Below are 19,549 nucleotides of genomic sequence, written 5' to 3' on the forward strand. Positions count from 1 at the left end.
TAGTTTCTGAACTTGACTATACTCAATTTTTACTCAGAAAAATAGGATAACATTATCCTACTTCAGAGTTATGCACTGAAAGAGATTTTTAATTGTACTAGCTTATTATTATCATGGACCACAGATGACAGATGAATTGATTAAGAAGTTGATATATATATATATATATATATATATATATATATATACACACACACACACACACACAAACACAGACACACAATGGAATACTACTCAGCCATAAAAAGAACAAAATAATGCCATCTGCAGCAACATGGATGCAACTAGAAAATCTCATACTAAGTGAAGGTAAGTCAGAAAGACAAAGACAAATACCATAGATATAATTTATATGTGGAATTTAAACTATGGCACAGGGGTTCACATAGGGGCTCAGTGGTTAATGAATCTGACCAGTATCCATGAGGATGTAGGTTCCATCGTTGGCATTGCTCAGTGGGTTAAGGATCTGGCATTGCCATGAGCTGTAGTATAGTTGTAGACACGGCTCAGATCCTGTGTTGCTGTGGCTATGGTGCAGGCCAGCAGCTACAGCTCCGATTTGACCCCTAGCCTGGGAACCTCCATATGCTGCAGGTGTAGGGGTAAAAAGTAGAAAAAACAAAACAAAAAAAAAAGAATTAAATAAATTATGGCACAAGTGATCCTATCTACAAAACAGAAACAGACTCATGGACATGAAGAACCGACCTGTGGTTGTCTGGGGGAAGGTAGAGGAAGTGGGATGGACTGGGAGTTTGGGGTTAGCAGATGTAAACTATTATATTTAGAATGCATAAGCAATGAGGTCCTGCCCTATAGCACAGAAAACTGCATCCAATCTCTGGGGTAGAACATGATGGAAGACAGTAATGAGAAAAAAATGTGTGTGTGTATGTGTGTGTATATATATACACACATATATACATACACACATATATATACATATACACATATATACATACATATATACATATATATATATATGACTGGTCACTACACTTCACAGCACAAATTGACACAAGATGGTAAATCAACTATACTCTAATAAAAATATAATTTGAAGCAAACAACACAGTGATATTGTATTAATCTGTTGTAGTGGTGACCACTGTTTAAACTGAATACTTTTTTTTTTTGTAGGAAAGTAGAAAAAATGTCTTTTAGTTCATGCAGCTGATTAAACAAAGAGGAATCTAATTAAATCCAAAGAAGCAGATTCTTGGTGGCAAACTATTCTAAGAGCTCATTGGCTAATTGAAAGTAAGTTGTATCATTATCCCAGAAACTGTGGTACTGTGCACAATAAACCTGGGACAGCAGTCTGAGAAGTAATATCACAGATACTGAATTCTCAGTTATGTGTATATCCAGAAAATGTAAATCTATAGGCTGAAATTGAGAGTGGGTAAATATTAGCAACTATTCTGAGGAACTTAATTTAACTGCCATATATTGACTGATGCATTTCCTGTTTCCTCCAGTGGTCTTCAGTTTGACTACATGTCCTCAAAGATTTTTTTTTTTAAGAAAAATGCATGGAATGATGAAGTATAAAGGATACTATCTTGAGAAAGCACATGCTATATTTATTATACAAATCCAATTTTCTCACAAGAATTTAAGCTATTTAACTGTACAGGTAGTACAGTTACATGGAAACATATAATAATGGGCTTCATTTCATTGCCTCTCTTTGAATTTATTAATTTTTGTTAGGTTTACAAAAGCAATGAATTTTTTTTACACATGCATGACTAAGACATCCTTACAGCATGAAAATAAATTAATTGGTCACCTCTGAATCTGAGCGCATTTATCAAAATAGTATACTAAAATATTTTAAGAATATCAGAAGTCTGTTATAATACTGTGTGAGATTATTTTTTTTAATTTTGCTGGCATTGATATACAATGTGAATATTGATGTCATAATGAAAAGAGCCCTGAATTCAAATCTGTTTATTGTATGTAACATAAGCAGCTTGGTTATTTTTCTCAAACCTTCATATTCCATATCTGTAAAATACTTATTTTCACAGAAAAAATATAAAAAATATTAAAATTTTTCAAAACACAACATTCTGCGTGGAAATTGTTACTTCTTTCCAAAGCTGTCTCTACAATTTTTGTTGCGTACCTCCTAAAACATGTTTCTTTAAATCAAAGTAAAAGGACTTAGAGCTAGTTATTCTAAGTTACCATTTTATGTAATTAAAAAGGAAGCTGAAATTTATCACTAGATTTTGAGACAGACGCTTCCATTGGGTATCGAATACTAGTTCCAGAGGCTGTGCCCAAGGGAAGTAGCCGCTACTGCCTGGTACATCCCAGGTACCACTTTCTCTCATTAGTTTACCCACTACCCCACCCCCCACTTTCATTAAGTACATCTGCCTGGAATTATTCTGCTTTGAGTGTGCTATATCTCATCGGTAGCCCGACTCAAAGGACTATATCTATTTTTTCCACTCAGAACTGAATATTGCTTTGTGTCCATAAATAAGGTTTCTTCATTTTCCTGATTTATAATATTTCTTTGTAAGGGTTTATTATACACTCACAAATTAAAGAACATTTGATTGTTCTCATTTTTTGTTCTTAAACAAAACACTTCTGAATTTTCTTGATGTTTTCTGGTATAAATTTATGAGTTCCTCTTGGATATAAAATTTGCAGTGGAATTATTCATTCTATCATAGGTTGTAGTCAGAGCATGAAAGTGTAAATAATTATAACTTTTTTTGGCCATTGCCTGCACCACATGAAAGTTCCCAGGCCAGAGATCAAACCCATGCCACAGCAGCAACCCAAGGCATTGCAGTGACAATGCCAGATCCTTTACCCACTACACCACAAAGGAACTCCATGTAACTTTTTCTGGGTGGAAGAGGTCTTTGATAATAATTAGCAATTGGAATGGTAATTGAAACATATTTTTATATCAAAATTGATCACAATTGAACATGGTTAAATCAGCAAGAACCTAAACATTTGAAGTAGGGATACGGGTTAACAAGTAATGGTGCATAATTCCGCAAACTCCATACAGGTATTAAACAGGTAAGAGGCATTCTACAACATTCTTATGGAAACATATGTATATGCTAAAATTTATGATTTTTACATTAAGGGAAAATTCTTACAAATATAATTGAAGCCAGGTAACAAGAAAAATAGGTCCAGTCTGTGTTCTTCATTCTTCATTATTTGATTGTATATGATTTTACTTTTATGTGCATTTTGTAATTTCCAAATATTCAAGAGTTGAGATGTGTAATTTTATAACCAGAAAATTTCTTTCTCTAGCTGCAGCATAAGTAGATAGCTACAGAATATAAAATCAACCTCATTTTAGCCCCAATATTTTAAGAATTCTGACTCAAGGCTCAGTTCTTGACTCAGTTTCTGATCTCCTGAATATAATTTTGTCTCTAGGGTGTATGTTTTCACAGATCTGATGTTTATTTTTGGTATTTGTCTTCATTCCTTTGGCATGTTGCTCCAACCATTAAAAGTAATTTGAAGTATCTTAATGCATCATAGAATTAAAGTCTATTTGTAGGAAAGGGGGACATGAAAACATGCTGAACTACATTATGTCATAGGGAGCCTCTGTTTCATCAGGGAAAAAGTACACTTTGAAATGAGACAAGACCTAAACGTCAACCTATTTGAAATTGTTTAAAAGTAGCAAGTCTGCTTGTTCTCACACCTGTAAAGAAATGTGAGGATGAGAATGCTTGTACTGTAGTGCTGAACATACTGCAGCTGTTAGTACAAAACCAACTCTACACTTTCAGAATCAACAGGAAGACTTCCCCAGTATGTGGGCTCTGGCACTTAAAAGAGGGTCTTCTGTTCTGCTGAGCACATTATTTAGGAAAGACAATAGTTCTATAAAAATAGAGCCACAAATTTAGGAATCTGGAGTTGGTTATCTGACATGAAGAGATATGAAGGCAGGAGTAAAATCGGCAGTGAAAAATGGGACCGTTGAGGAATGTAGCATGCAGCATCAAGTGTCTCTTACAAATGCCTATGTGAAGGTGAATGAAATAAGACTGCTATTGAAATCCATGCAGTAAGAGACAAGTGACTTGTGCAATAAGGTAATATGGCATAAATAATGATTAGAATACTGTTTTGAGTTAGTTCTTTTTGAGTGATTACAAAAAGCAAAGGACAATATCATGAATTTAAATTTTCATTTCAAGTAATGATCAGAGAGTGAGAGGGCTTCTATGATTTCCCCTAATTTCTCTTTTAAAGCTCTTTTTAGACACACTACAAATATTTCAGAAAATTAGACACAAATTATGAGGTTACAGTTTGCTGAATTACAATTCACATCCTTTCTAGTCCTATAATTAGCAAATTAGTGTTTGGATAGCAGTGAGATAATATGGGGGATTCTGATGAATCTATGCTCCTTGAATTCTAGTTGCCTTGAAACTCTCTTCCTGGATAAACAATCTCTCCTTCCCATTCTGAAGTTAATGGCCCTTTAACAATTTCACTTGGGTAGTTGCCTCGTAAACATCTTTACTTAGAACCTACCTCTAGCATGTATCATTGCTGTAAAACCTGTAATTAGATTTCAATCCAAATAGATCTCATTGGTGGATCAATGCCAAGTACAAAGTCTGCATTGGAGTATATCATACACACCAAATATCTGGTATGATTTTAATAAGTTATGTTGTAACCCAATACCAGATGCCAGATCAGGGAAGAAAGAACAGAACACTGAATCAGGCTGAACCTGTCCAGGTGGGCTTACTTGCATACACAGATAGGGTATTCTGGATTCATGGTGTTAGCTTCATTGTGGGAAATAGTTCTAACAATTTGATTTTTAACTGGAGCATGAATTCAAATATGGCTTATATTATATGAGGTTGAAATAGCCCCAAGTGATAGATAGGAAGGAATCATAGAGCTTATGGGGATAGGACACCTGATGTGTGTGCAAATTGCTCAGCATCCAAAAAAAAAAAAAAAAAGAGCATTTTCCCTTGGATTTCACAGAAAACACTCTCCCCAAAAAAAGCACTGGAAAGAATGCATTGTGGTTTGAGTTGTGTGTGGCGAAAATATCTTTGAAAAGTTTGGCAGTATCTGCCCACTGGAAGCAGGGAATAATTATGAGAGATGCTACTATTTGAATGCATTCCCTGATTTCAACAGAATAAGTTCCTGAAGTGGCAGACCACAAGAAACAAGTCTTAAGGTTTGGAGTCAAAGTAGGCCTCTTTACTGTAATGGAAAACAGGGCTGGCTCAGTAAACCGAGTGTTTTCACCTGCAAACATTCTGCCCTGGGCTAATTGATCATAATGAACTAAAGCCTGAAACAGATGGGGTACATAAAAAAAAAAATCTTACCTCAATTGTATAGGTAAAAATCCCTAGGTCAGATGGTAAGTAACTGGAATCATTTCACTGGAGAATCATTTTATCATCTGATCTAGTCATAGACCAAGTGAATAGATGGAAAGTCAAATCTCATTGAGAAAAGATTCTGTAAACCATCATAATAACATGTTATGACTGACCCCAATTTCTTCTTCCTTTTAAATCCTTACACTTTTTTAAAAAGGCTCCATAGATGGATTATCTGGTTATCTCACAAAATAAAATAACTGCAACAAGTTTGTTATGTGTCTATCCTACACAATCAATCAGTGGTATATAGCATATCCCAGAAGATAGGGCAGGTTCAATGTGTAGAGCTCTTTGAAGCATTTCAACACAAATCTCGTGCCAAAAGTATCAAAAAGTTTTTGCCTTCATCTCTGTCTTTTGATCACTTCAGGTAGTGTGGACAGAATGAGAGCTACTGAAAACTGCATATTTTTTTAATGCAGAGTGATGCTTCTACCAACTCTTAGAAGAAGCCCAAGCTCTCCCCCAACACACGCTGCTAGCATTGTCACCCTATTTGCCTATGACAGGTGAAGAGGCTCAGAAGGTGTCTCCCCACAATGTATCACTTTTGCTTGAGGATTATTTGGAGCTAATGGCAATCAATTTTTTTGCTTGAGGATTATTTGGAGCTAATGGCAATCAAGACCCTGCAGGTTGAAGATAAACCCTGTCTCTCTCTAAGCTACCTAGATATATTTATACTGGGAGTCTTCCCCACAGTAAGAGTCATTACCAGGGATAATTTTTATCTGAGTGGCAAACATCTAATCACCCAACATCTGTTCTTCTTATAGTCATGTGAATTTCCCTCCTGTTCTGGGAATCCCCAGGCTATTTGGTCTGTCCCTCAGCTCAGGATGCCATGCATATCTTTCCATCTTTGAATTCTCATGTATGTGGGGTTCTTATACATTTGTTTTTTCTTCTGTCATCTGTCTTATGTCAATTTGATTCTTTGAACAGCCAAAAGAAACTCTGAGGGATGGAGAATTCTCCCTCCCCTACACAGGTTTCTTTGCACCTTTCAACTCCAGCTTTCTGGCTGTGTCATCTCAGGGCCCTTCCTCAGTCAGTCTATTTTTTTTTTTCTTAAGTGAACTTATCACAAATCGCATCGGTTCAGCACCTATAAACTTTCTGTGAATGTTTCCCATACTGTAAAATATACATTTTCAGTATTTGGCAATATTATATATTAAAAATAGTAATTGATTTTCAGAATGTAAATGATCTGTGTTACAAACACAGTTTCAATACTGGGCAACATTATAAGTTTAAAAACAGTATTTGATTTTTAGAATCAAGATGTCCTATTTAAATTCATGTTTCACAACCCAAATGTCCATCAACAGACGATTGGGTTCAGAAGATGTGGTATATATACACAATGGAATACTACTCAGCCATAAAAAAGAATGACATAATGCCATTTGCAGCAACATGGATGGAACTAGAGACTCTCATACTGAGTGAAGTGAGCCAGAAAGACAAAGACAAATACCATATGATATCACTTATAACTGGAATCTAATATCCAGCACAAATGAACATCTCCACAGAAAAGAAAATCATGGACTTGGAAAATAGACTTGTGGCTGCCTGATGGGAGAGGGAGGGAGTGGGAGGGATAGGGAGCTTGGGGTTATCAGACACAACTTAGAGTAGATTTACAAGGAGATCCTACTGATAGAGTAGATTTACAAGGAGATCCTACTGAGTAGCATTGAGAACTATGTCTAGATACTCATGCTGCTACAGAACAAAGGGTGGGGGAAAAAAATGTATACATGTAAGGATAACTTGATCCCCTTGCTGTATAGTGGGAAAATAAAATTTAAAAAATGTCCTTTTAAAAGTTGGAGAGACTAAAGCAAAAATAAATAAATAAAATAAAATAAATTCATGTTTCAGTTGTATATTATTCTGAATTTTCACTTGTGAATTGCCTTTTCATGTTCTTTGTGTCTTTTATTTTTAGCTTTCTGAGTTTTCTTATTGGCTTATAAGAAAGATTTGTCTATTTCAAGTATTACAAATATAACCTGTTTTTTGTCTTTTGAAACTAATTTCTCATTTAACATATACTTGTTAGAATCCATCTCAACAAATATCTCAACTTCAATATCATTTAGAGTATGTGACGCTATAACAACCTATTTTCAAATATAAAATATATTAATATAAATATTTATATGGAGTTCCCGTCGTGGCGCAGTGGTTAACGAATCCGACTAGGAACCATGAGGTTGTGGGTTCGGTACCTGCCCTTGCTCAGTGGGTTAATGATCCAGCGTTGTCGTGAGCTGTGGTGTAGGTTGCAGACGCGGCTCGGATCCCGAGTTGCTGTGGCTCTGGCATAGGCTGGTGGCTACAGCTCCAATTTGACCCCTAGCCTGGGAACCTCCATATGCCGCAGGAGCGGCCCAAGAAATAGCAACAACAACAACAACAAAAGACAAAAAAAAAAAATTTATAAAACTATTTTGTGCCTATAAAAAGTTTACTTTTATCCAACAGTAAATATTCATAAAGTATTGATTAACTGAGACATATTCTGACAAGAGGCAAACTGTAATATGAAGATTTGGAGATACAAACATGAGATTTAAGATTTAAAAAGCAAGTCACTAGTTAGTTCTCTTCTAGTGTTTAAATGTGACATTTTAACTTTAATATTTGACCTTATGATTTTAATAATCATTCCTTTTAAAATATCTTTTATATAATAAATGAAAACTAAAATGCAAATAATAAGTTTTAATTAAATTATAAGCAGAAATATTACTGTAATTGTTTCTTGGTTTGTGCATATGTACATGCATAAAATAGTTATAACAAAACTCAATAACAATATGGAGAGTAATTTATAATTTACCCTTTCCTGTTAACAATAAAAGTGAAAATTTATTTCACTGTGTTAATTGTTGGCTTTATAGATTGAAATCCATCAAATATTTCAGCAACATAGTTAAAATTTCAAATGACATATCTTCAAGTAGGTAAATTTTTCCCTTACATAACAAACTATATATTTACCTCCAAATCGTCAATTGTAAAGTGATTTCTGAACCAATAAAATAATTTGGGATAAAAAGGAAAGAAAGGATCTTCTAATATAGCCTAAAAAACTAATAGTTGTGATAATCATGTCAGGATTATACTAGAACAATGTCACAGCAAACTGACAAGAGTAAGTCTTTAAAATTTATATGTATGGAGTTCCTGTCATGGCTCAGCAGTTGATGAATCCGACTAGGAACCATGAGGTTGAGGGTTCGATCCCTGCCCTTGCTCAGTGGGTTAAGGATCTGGCGTTGCTGTGAGCTGTGGTGTAGGTCGCAGATGTGGCTCGGATCCTGCGTTGCTGTGACTCTGGTAGAGGCCAGTGGCTACAGCTCTGATTCGACCCCTAGCCTGGGAATCTCCATATGCCGAGGGAATGGCCCTAGAAATGGCAAAAAAGGCAAAAATAAACAAATAAATAAAATTTATATGTATATGCTTAATTACAAAATTTAAAAAGCTCCATGTCCTTTTTAATACTATAAATTAAAATATATATTTATAAATCATGGATGATTAAATTACATGTCATAATTTTTAATGGAATATAAATGTATGATTGTGTTCTGAATCACAGTTGCTTGATACTTTAAATGTCCTCTTAATTTCCACCTTCATTTAATTTCTTATGAAATTATTATAGCCTGCTGAGATTGTAGAAATATACTCTGTGGACAAGAGGGTAATTTCAATGTGCCAAGCATCTACAACATATCATGCTGCAATCAAGAATACTATAGCACAAACTCTCCAATTAATTCAGCCTCATTCTTAATTCACATGGACATAGCAGTAAAGGAAGGGCTGAAATTACATTAGTTACAGGGGGCAAAGGAATAAGTGACACTATTAGGTCTTTCACAGCCTAGTCCATTCAATTCACCATTTCATAAAACCTGAGAGTCTCTGCAGACAACTACCAAGACATCCCATGACCTCCCTTAAGATGTTACTTATTTAGTGAATTTTTCCTTTCTTTTTACACCTTAATGATCCAGAATATTAATGCAGATTTTAATATATATAATCTCATAAATTGTAAATGCACCCCCCATACAAACAAGACATACAATGTAGTCATTAAAAAGAAAGTCACTTTAAAGTATTATCACACAAAAATTACATTTGTCATTGAGGATATGATCAGTGTTTAATAAGAAAAGTCACATACCTCCATATTTTGTTTTCCTACCTTCTCTGAGTAACCAAGTCTTATCCTGCTTTAAGGCAGGACCCCAAAGTGCAACAGTTTCCTGCTGTAAGTTCTGGAAACAGAGCTCTTGAAGAAGCAAGTGCTTTCAAAGCTATCAAGGATTCCCAGCCTTCCAAGCTTTATTTTGCTGAGTGTCAGCAGTTGATGATCATCTACAAAAAGTACAAAGTTTTAAAATAAAATTTAGTCTTAAAGATAAAAAAAAATCAGAGTATTAGCACCTGGGTGACCTTATAGCCTGTGCCTTTGTCTCCTGACCCTTACTTAAGTGGAAATGGAGCTCAAAGGGTCTACATATTGTGCTTGAGGTAAAATATACAGTCTAGTCATTAGCAAGGTCAGGTCATCAGGACTCCAGAGCCAAATCGTAATATTACTTAAATACATGTTTACATGTACAATGCATTATAAATACATATGTATATATACATTTATATTAATTTATAAATATGAAGAAATCAATCAATATCATTGTCTTAGTGAGGCTGTTTTTCTTTTTCTACTCCTGCTATGATTCCTGGAGATAACAAAAGGCATCCTTAATTTCTGTGAGGTTACAAAACATTGGCCCTTATAGTCACACATGTTGGATTCATTAAAAGCTCTTGGAATCTAAATGCTTGACTGTTTCATTAAACTGCTAAGTCAGACTAATCACACACAAAGAAAATCAGTATATGCCGATCTCTCAAAAATGTCAATTTCCCTGCTGCCTTCAATGTGGCTTTTGCCTTGGCCTTTAATAGAAATACAGAGAAAAACACTCTTTCCAAGAAGAAACTATCTGTGGCTCCCTAACAAAACTTCTCTTTACTTCAGAGGCCTCTAATACTTTAGCTCCAGTTCTAGCTAAGTCATACACGCTTAATTTTAACTGCCCAGCTTTATAGTTACCTATTTCTGAAATAAGAAATGGAAGAAGCTATTTTCCAAACTAAGCATACCTAGAATAGACACTTTCTCCAAATACATTCCATCCTGTGTTTGAAATCTCTTTACTAATACTCAATGTTCACTCCTCATGACTGTTTTGCCTCACGTAGGTCAAGTAAAAGGAAGATAAACAGTTTTCCATTTGTGCTTCGTTCTGAGTGAATCACAAGTGAATAAATATTCAGTAACAAAATATATCTTATTGGAGGAGGTACCACCATGATGCCACCATGTATGTGTTAGGTCAGTGTCTGTTCCTGGAGAGTCTACCAACTTTCTAGGAACACTTCAGATGTGACTACTTGATGTGCTATGGCTGTGTTTTATTTAATTGTCTTTAGAAGGTTTGCTAATATGATTAGCATTATGAGTACATATCCAAGGCTGAAATCAGTGGCTTGTAGGGGTTATAAAAACAAGACATCTTTGTTGAAATTAGGAGTACAGGTGAATTGTTTACAATATTTAGAAATCTTCCATATCCCTGAATGACCAGACCTGAGCATCTTGCACACCATGTAGCGTGTAACATTAGGCATTAAACCCAAGGCTTGATGACTACTTATTTCTATGACCAACCAACAGATCTAAGTATTGGTGGCCTGATATTGATCCTAAGAATAAGAAAATTCTGCCTCTAGAATACTTTTCCTCTTCTTAGAAGGAATCATTATTTAGTAAGTTTTGATCAGAGCACTTGAAAGAACAAATATTTTTTTCTTTTGTCTTTTTTTTTTTTTTTTTGGCATTTCTTGGGCCGCTTCCACGGCATATGGAGGTTCCCAGGCTAGGGGTCTAATCGGAGATGTACCTGCCAGCCTATGCCAGAGCCACAGCAACGCAGGATCCGAGCCGCGTCTGCAACCTACACCACAGCTTACGGCAACGCCAGATCATTAACCCACTGAGCAAGGGCAGGGATCGAACCCGCAACCTCATGGTTCCTAGTCAGATTCGTTAACCACTGCGCCATGACGGGAACTCCTGAAAGAACAAATTTTAAAACCAAGCTTCTGGAATACAATACATGCAGTGTTTCATACCAGCTTGCTAAAAAATAACATGTGCTTAACAACATCAGCCTGGTGGCAGGATTTGTTTTTTAACTTTCATTCATTAGTATCTGAAAGTGATTGAGAACTATAACTCTAAACACAGGCTACTTCCATTATGTATTAAAGGAGTTTACAACAGAACAACCTGGAATCATATCAGGAAAGTTCACTTGTCCCAAGCTTCCTGAATTATGTATTTTAGAAATATACAGAGAAGGCAGATGTGATCAAGCATGTAGCTCTGATTCTGCTTAGTCCATGTAGGCCTCCATTACATAAGTCCAGTATGTCCTTGAGGTATTTGTTTTCTATCTTCAATAGTAATAACTAAGCTAATACAATTTGCTAAGGCATCAGTGGAATGATGATTCTTCAATGGGAATCATGAGAAATGGGGTAGAGCAAGGGCCATGAAATCATATTTAATGGTTGACAGGAGCCTGATCTCTAAGATGCTAATCTCAAGGCAGAAATCAGCATGCTTTACGTAATCAGTTTCTCATTTTAAACAGTTTTATTTCAATTCAAACATATTTGAAGACCAGATTTTTTTTTAAGTTCAATTTCAAGCATAGAAGTTCTACAGAATAAAAAGCACATCTTCTAAGCAGCAAGCAAATCGAAGCATAATTAATATAAAAGAGACAACGGAATCCCCTTTACAAAAGAAGCCACCCGGGATCAAAAGTGCCCTTTTAACTGTTGTTCATGTTATAATAGACATCATTATGCAACCTCCAAAGATTTTTCAAAGGTTGAGAGAAGTGACTTTGTATGTATTGTACATGTGTATGCTCTTCTTCCCTCAACTTTTTTTTTTTTTTTTTTTTTTTGTCTTTTGTCTTTTTTTTGTTGTTGTTGTTGTTATTGTTGCTATTTCTTGGGCCGCTCCCGCGGCATATGGAGATTCCCAGCCTAGGGGTTGAATCGGAGCTGTAGCCACCGGCCTACGCCAGAGCCACAGCAACGCGGGATCCGAGCCGCGTCTGCAACCTACACCACAGCTCACGGCAACACCGGATCGTTAACCCACTGAGCAAGGGCAGGGACCGAACCCGCAACCTCATGGTTCCTAGTCGGATTCGTTAACCACTGCGCCACGACGGGAACTCCTTCCCTCAACTTTTTAAAAGCTTATTTAAACTCTTTGTCCCAAAGTTCTCCAGAGATTATATCCTGATTTAAGGGCTGATAAGAATTTTCAAGTCAAATCACCTTATTTTAACACTCCGCAAGCATCCACTTTTGCCAAAAAAATTTACAAGGTTTCAAGTACTTCTTAAATATTTAGTTTTAATATTTTTTCATGACTGAGAAGTCAGGAGGGCAAAAGGATAAAAAGTGCATTATATATAATTGTATGGATAATTTGAAATAGTATCTTCAATAAACCCTATACTTTTATATGGATAAATCTGCCAACTTTTCCTACCTCTCCCACATACCATATTTCACCAATTTCAAAATTTTTCTCTGATATACCCTATGTAACATTTTTCTTTTACCACTATCATTTGTAAATGCTACTCTATCATTACACTTCCCACTTACTCTTTCAATCAGTACATATAAATTTACACATTCTACTAAATGCTGGATATTCAGTGTTCCTGACATAGTAGTTTACAACCTAGGAAGAACATAAGCACTTATTAAACTTGTCCTTATATCATGCTTTTGTCTTTATCTTATGTTTTGTTCACCACTATATTCTCAATAACTAATATACTGCCTGGAACACAATACATGCTAAAAATATCTATCATATGCATGAATATATAAATTAGGCATCTGCTCTTATAGTTTTTTCCAAATGAACAGCAGTATTTAATAAGCTTTTAAAAATGAAAGTCCAAATTTACTCACTTTATTTCCAACTTTATTATAGGTTACATATTATACATTAGTCCATTTATGCAACTTCCATTCCATATCTTTGAATTCTTCTATGTTTCTATAAAATAATTTAAAATATTTTTATTTTTTTAAATTATTCTTTTCTCACCTCATATAAGTTTCTCCCCTTTATTACGCAAAATTTAAATAATTTGTTTCTGGCTATTGTCTGATACATATTTTTTGAAGGATACTTTTAAAATCCAACTTACTATTTCCAATTTTGTTTTTTTTCTAGGGCCACACCTGCTGCATATGGAGGGTCCCAGGCTAGGGGTTGGATCAGGGCTGTAGCTGGTGGCCTACACTATAGCCACAGCAACCTGGGATAGAGCCGCATCTGTGACCTACACCACAGCTCAAGGCAATGCAGGATCCTTGAGGCTAGGGATCCTCCTGGATACTAGTCGGGTTCATTACTGCTGAGCCACAATGGGAACTCCCAAAATAAATTTGAAGAGAGGCCATGTATGCTTATAATAAAGAAGTAGCTTTTTTTTTCCCCCACTGTTTGAAGAACTTTCACATGCGTATTTTAAGGTTTCTGTCTTCTCTCTGTCTTTCTAAATGGACATGGAATTTTTTAGTACCTGAGTATTCCCATTTTGTTTGTTTAACATACCCCACTAGTAGTGTTTTATGTGAAGGTCTCTGTTTTCCATGTCTTTGACTCTATGTCAGTTGCACATGGAGGTGTCTAACAGTTATAGCTGTGATACAAACTGCACCATTTTTATTCATAAAGGGATCATTCATTAGTTTGTAGATCTAACAAAATTTTGTACTATTATCACTTGTCCTTATCCCTTCTATTTGCATTGACTTGGATGGTATGCAAGTTTTTATTTTTACTTTTATATTTTCTAACTTAAAATTTTTTAAACAGTATCTTTTACAAATGGGTTATGTTCAGAGTAAAATTGAGAGAAAGGTACAGAGATTTCCCTTATATCTCCTGTCCCCACACATGCCTACCCCCAAATCAACATTCCCCTCCAGATGCTACATTTCTTACAACAGATGGACCTACACCCTATGCATCATAATCACCCAGAGTCCATAGCTAACAGGATTCATTCTTAGTGTTGTAAATTCTGAGGGTTTTGGCAAACACATAATGAAATGTATCCACCATTATAGCATAAAACAGAGTAGTTTCACTGTTCTAAAACTTTATTCTGTTTTTTGTATTTTGACAATTTTTAAAAATAACTTTGCTATGACTTTAATGTTTTAAAGCAATCTGAAGACCAGTCTTTATGAGTTCATGAGTTAATCTTATGTAAATAATTTTATAGAAAATGTTCTCATTTTATTTAACAATTATTTGTTATGCTTCTTTCTAGTTTCATTTTTCCTCATCAGCTTGGTGTATTTTTCTTCCCCTTTCCCTTCTTATCCTAACTACACAGTGCAAGTAATATGGACTGTATATGGTATTATTATCTTTAGAATTTTCAGTCTTTAGCTTATAAGCTATGTATTTTAATTAATTAAACTCATAAATAAGTCAATATGTGCTGACTCTTTCAATGACTTTCCCAGTGTGAGGAAACTGTCAAAGTTCTAGGTAAACAATAGATAATATAGTTTCTATACTCACAAATAAATAAATAGATAGGTAGATAGATAGGTAGAATGACTTGGATATCCTTGTTTATTTATCCCCAAGACTACTACTAAAAAAAACTTGTACCAAAAAAAAAGCTAAGAGTTAGCTTTTGTATTTCTTTATTTTTAAATAGTTGAGGATTATCATGAAATGTATATAAAAATATAAGTAGATAATTCATCAGGAGAACATAAAAAAGATATTAAAAGTAGATACTTCTGTATAAGCTTAGGATGAGAGACACAAGATATTGGTCTTCTCAGTGTAGGCTCTTTTGAAATTTTGTTTTTAATCTTCTATATACATTACTTTGACAAAAATTAAAAATTAAAAACTAAAGTTTACCTGCAATCAAACTCTTCTGAGGTTTAGGTGTCTAGTGTTGGTAATCTTACAGATTTCAACTCATTTTTTTAACCTAGATACTCATTATTTAACTAATATGTGGTAAAAATAAGTTAATTCCACATGCACCTTAAATGGGTGTATCCGATGCATTTATCCTCAAAATCATGTCTTTAAATTATGATTAAAATAGATCAAAACAATGTTCATATATATTTAGATTGTGAGTGTGTATAAATGTGTAGGTATTCATAATCTAAATATATATATGAATATACAGGCCATTTGGGGGTAAGCAACTGATTTTGCCAATGTTTACATCTTTCTTAGGCAAGTACACTATATTGGCCCAGGAAATGATAGGAGGAAATTTTAGGTAGAAACATGAACAAAGTTGTTTCTTTATAATTTTCAAATACACAAGGCATCTTTGCTTTTGATCATACGGTTTCATTTTCTGTCTAATCAATTTCCTGGTATGGATTCAAGAAATTCCAGTTCTGCAAATTTCATATTTTTTCCCCTGGTCTCATGTTCAACAGGTTGCCTGCAATTAAAAGCTAAAAGAGCATTAAAAGAAGTCCATGTTTTTACACACTGTAGCTTAAAATAACAAGCAAAATGCTTTTTGTAAGGAAACAAATCACTTATCTAAGTAAGAGAAAGTGAAAGGGCATACCCTAAAGAACTTTTAAGTATGCCTAAATAATCTTCAGAAATAAATAATATTTTTGAAGTTATATTTTTACCTTTTGCCCCTGGAAGAAAAACTAGGTAAAATACATTCATACATTTCTCTAAACTATCAAGGAAAGTTTCCTGAATACGTTTAAATGTAGGTTTAATAGAAAACTACTCATTATTATAACATTCTCTATTTTTCTCTAAATCTGAACCAATTCCATGAACATGCTTACCTTTTTCCCAATTTATACTTTTCTCACTCCATGCAAAAGATACACACTGTCAAAGATTCTTTTCAAAATCTGCCTTTAATCTCATATTCGTTTTAAAATATCAAGTATATTGGAATAAACACTGGTTGTCATTTTAAAAATCAGTGTTTCACTACTGCTATGTTCATATTGAATCCAATCTTATAGCACTACAGAGACAGTCTAAATCAAAACTGCAATGTAATTTATTTCAAATGAGTATTTAAGTTCGTTATATTTCCGAATAGAAACCCATTTCTTTCTTTCTTTTTTTTTTTTTTTTTTTTTTGTCTTTTCAGGGCCGCACCCATGGCATATGGAGGTTCCCAGGCTAGGGGGTCCAATCAGAGCTACGGCTGCTGGCCTATGCCAGAGCCACAGCAATGCCAGATCCAAGCCACATCTTGACCTACACCACAGCTCAAAGCAATGATAGATCCTTACCCACTGAGCAAGACCATGGATCAAACCCACAACCTCATGGTTCCCACTCAGATTTGGAAACCCATTTCAAAATGAATGTACTTTCTAGCTCAACAGGAGTTAATCACATATTAATTGTGATGAACTATGTAAACAAAATCTAAAGACAGATTACTCCATGATAGGTGTGTATGATCTAAACCACATGTCTGTGGCATGTTGAATGCACATTAGAGAAGCAGGCATGTTCCAAATATACTCCCCAGTACCAGCTCCCAGAACAAGAAGGTGCCCCCAATGCCATATCTATGCCACCACATTTGGAAGATAAGACCGCAGATGTTTTTCGGCCTTTTTAAATAAGCTACTACCACATATCTTCTGGAAATGTGTGGATTTGTTCTAGGGGCAGCTCTCCTCTTTCTGAAGTGTGTGTTCTTATGCAGCATCTCTTAACTAGACACACAGCCATTGTTTTAAACACAGGAAGCCATGATTCATGCTTCAAGCATCATGATGGTCTCATAAGATTATCTGGGACTACAAAACCAACAAACAACATAAATGCTCAGACAAATATACTGACCTCCTAAAGAGAGTCATCATTTCACAATGCAAGTGCAGGCACTGGCAGGAAAGCATATCCTTAGAGCCATTCCACAGGTTCCAATAGCACTTGCAGACAAACAAATGTTTGCATTTTTAAATCTGTCCATATGGATGCAATTCTCAAACCCCTGCTTCCTCTACCACTTCCAACCTGAATGCTAGGACAGTCTAACACACGCCAAAGAGGATCACAATTCTAACACGCACAGGCACAAAGTAGACAAGTGAATTCTGCTGCTGGAATCAACCCTTCCCCAGGCCCGAGCACTTCAAATCTCACAGAAACGAACCCAGCTCTTAGGAGGCTGTGCTGGGGGAGGGTTCCAGGGAGGAGGTCTGGTGCAATTCAGCATAGGCCACTCAGCCTCAGCCAGCATACTCTCTTGGGTCAGTAAAGATGCTCACCCAGGCTACAAACCTCTCCCCACGTGTTACACTAAGTGTCAAATTTGCCACTTCACCCCGAAATGCCATGTGAACTTGTGACCCAGCGGATGTCTGCTTTAGCTTTCTGAAAGCCTTAGGAAATCAAATTCAGGGACTCACACAAGCATGCACACATGCCTGGCTAAGAAGTGCCCCTGGTCCAGGCATTTCACACCTAGATATGATTCCAGCATTCGGGGGCAGAGAGCTGGGTAAGGCATCCCTGGTTTTCTTTCCCACCACCACTCATATTATTCCCGCCACTTTCCCTGCACATGCTGTCACCCTGGCATTCCCCACCCTTGGTCTCAGAACTCCAACTGGGCACCAGATTGCGCTCTCTCCAGATGCAGACCGCCCCCCCCCACCATGCCCACAAACCAATTCTCCCCTCCCTCCTCAGATCTTTAAACTCCCCAGAGTAAGGACATTTCCTACCCCCACAGCAAATAGTTTCCTCCTTTTTAAAAGCACTAAGGCAAGAAACCGGTCAGCCACTGCCACCACTGCTTTGCTCAGTGCTGGGTTAGCAGGCACCATCCTTACCTAGCCGCTCTGCTCCATGTGCTCTCTCACGCCAGTCATCTGTGCATCCCAGGTGCTCAGGAGATCTCTGGGGCAACATTTTGCTGGTCGCCTCCACCAGTGATCAGGAGGCCAGTGTCCTGGGACCAGTGCGCCCAAGCCCTGGGGCCGTGCTTTTGTTCATCGTGGTCTTTCTGGAAGATGTGTGGTGGACCTGGTGATATGATGAGGACCATGGGAATCCCGAATGGCACAGACTTGCCCGGCTGTGTGGGCTCTGTGGTCCGAGCACACTCCAACAGTGTCTAGCTGAGGGGCGCAGCACATACCGCCTCCAAGTAGGGGCAGCTGCCCCTGCCCCAGCGCCCACGCTCCTGCTTCAACCTGCCGCCCTCACCGTCGCCGGCCCCCCTGCACACTCTAGCCTTTCACTGCTGTCCTTTTCCTATGTACCCCCTTCACTTTTCCCCCTTCTTCCCCTGTCTTCTCCCTTATCTTGTATTCTCTTTTTCCCAAAGCAGAGGAGGGATGGAGAGTGCTTCCCTCCTCAAGAACGCTTCCTCTGCCCCGTAATGGCGGTCATGGCTACCGCTGGCCACTTCTCCTCGCTGAGCTTGAGGCGTTGCTCTCACGCCCATGCGCCGTATTGCAAGACCCCGCCTGCTGGCTTCTGAGCATGCGCAGTTCCACCACCGGGGGGGGGGGGGGGGGGGGGCAGCGGTCGTTCCCTCTCTCCCCCGAAGGCAAGAGACTCACCCAGACAGCCCCTTCAGGTGTGCGCAGATTGTGCCCCAGATCCTTCAAGCACACATTTTCTTGGCCAGTTAGTTTCATCCTGTTTTCTCCTAAATTAGTTTGCTTGAACTGCTTGAGAGGAGTGGAAGGAAGTAGAGTCGTTGGCACAATTTATTGATGAAAGTACATCAGCTCAGTTACAACATAAGATTTCGTGGAAAACTTTTCAGCAGAGAGCAGTCTGATGCCTTTATTTTTTGAGTTTAGTGAAGTGTGTTTATACAGAGCAACATACTAATAGAGGACCTCTTGGTGTTTCCTTCTTTCCAAGTGTACACAACAGGAGCAAA

General features: G+C 36.8%; 1 protein-coding gene across 1 annotated transcript in view; it reads right to left on the minus strand.

Annotated features, from left to right (window-relative positions):
• Positions 1 to 19,080, minus strand: part of LOC110258212 (uncharacterized) — a 201,276-nt gene extending 182,196 nt beyond the window's left edge. The window contains exons 1-2 of the mRNA XM_085017275.1: positions 18,486 to 19,080; positions 9,685 to 9,857 (exon numbers count right to left, since the gene is read on the minus strand). The gene's annotated coding sequence lies outside the window, so the exon portion shown is untranslated. The remainder of the gene's footprint in view (positions 1 to 9,684; positions 9,858 to 18,485) is intronic.
• Positions 19,081 to 19,549: the final 469 nt, after the last annotated feature.

Source organism: Sus scrofa, chromosome 3 (assembly GCF_054392235.1).
Source record: "Sus scrofa isolate SSC_HxYL_T2T_F1_AM1 chromosome 3, Sscrofa_HxYL_maternal_Yorkshire_Landrace_v2.0, whole genome shotgun sequence".
NCBI classification, from domain to species: domain Eukaryota; kingdom Metazoa; phylum Chordata; class Mammalia; order Artiodactyla; family Suidae; genus Sus; species Sus scrofa.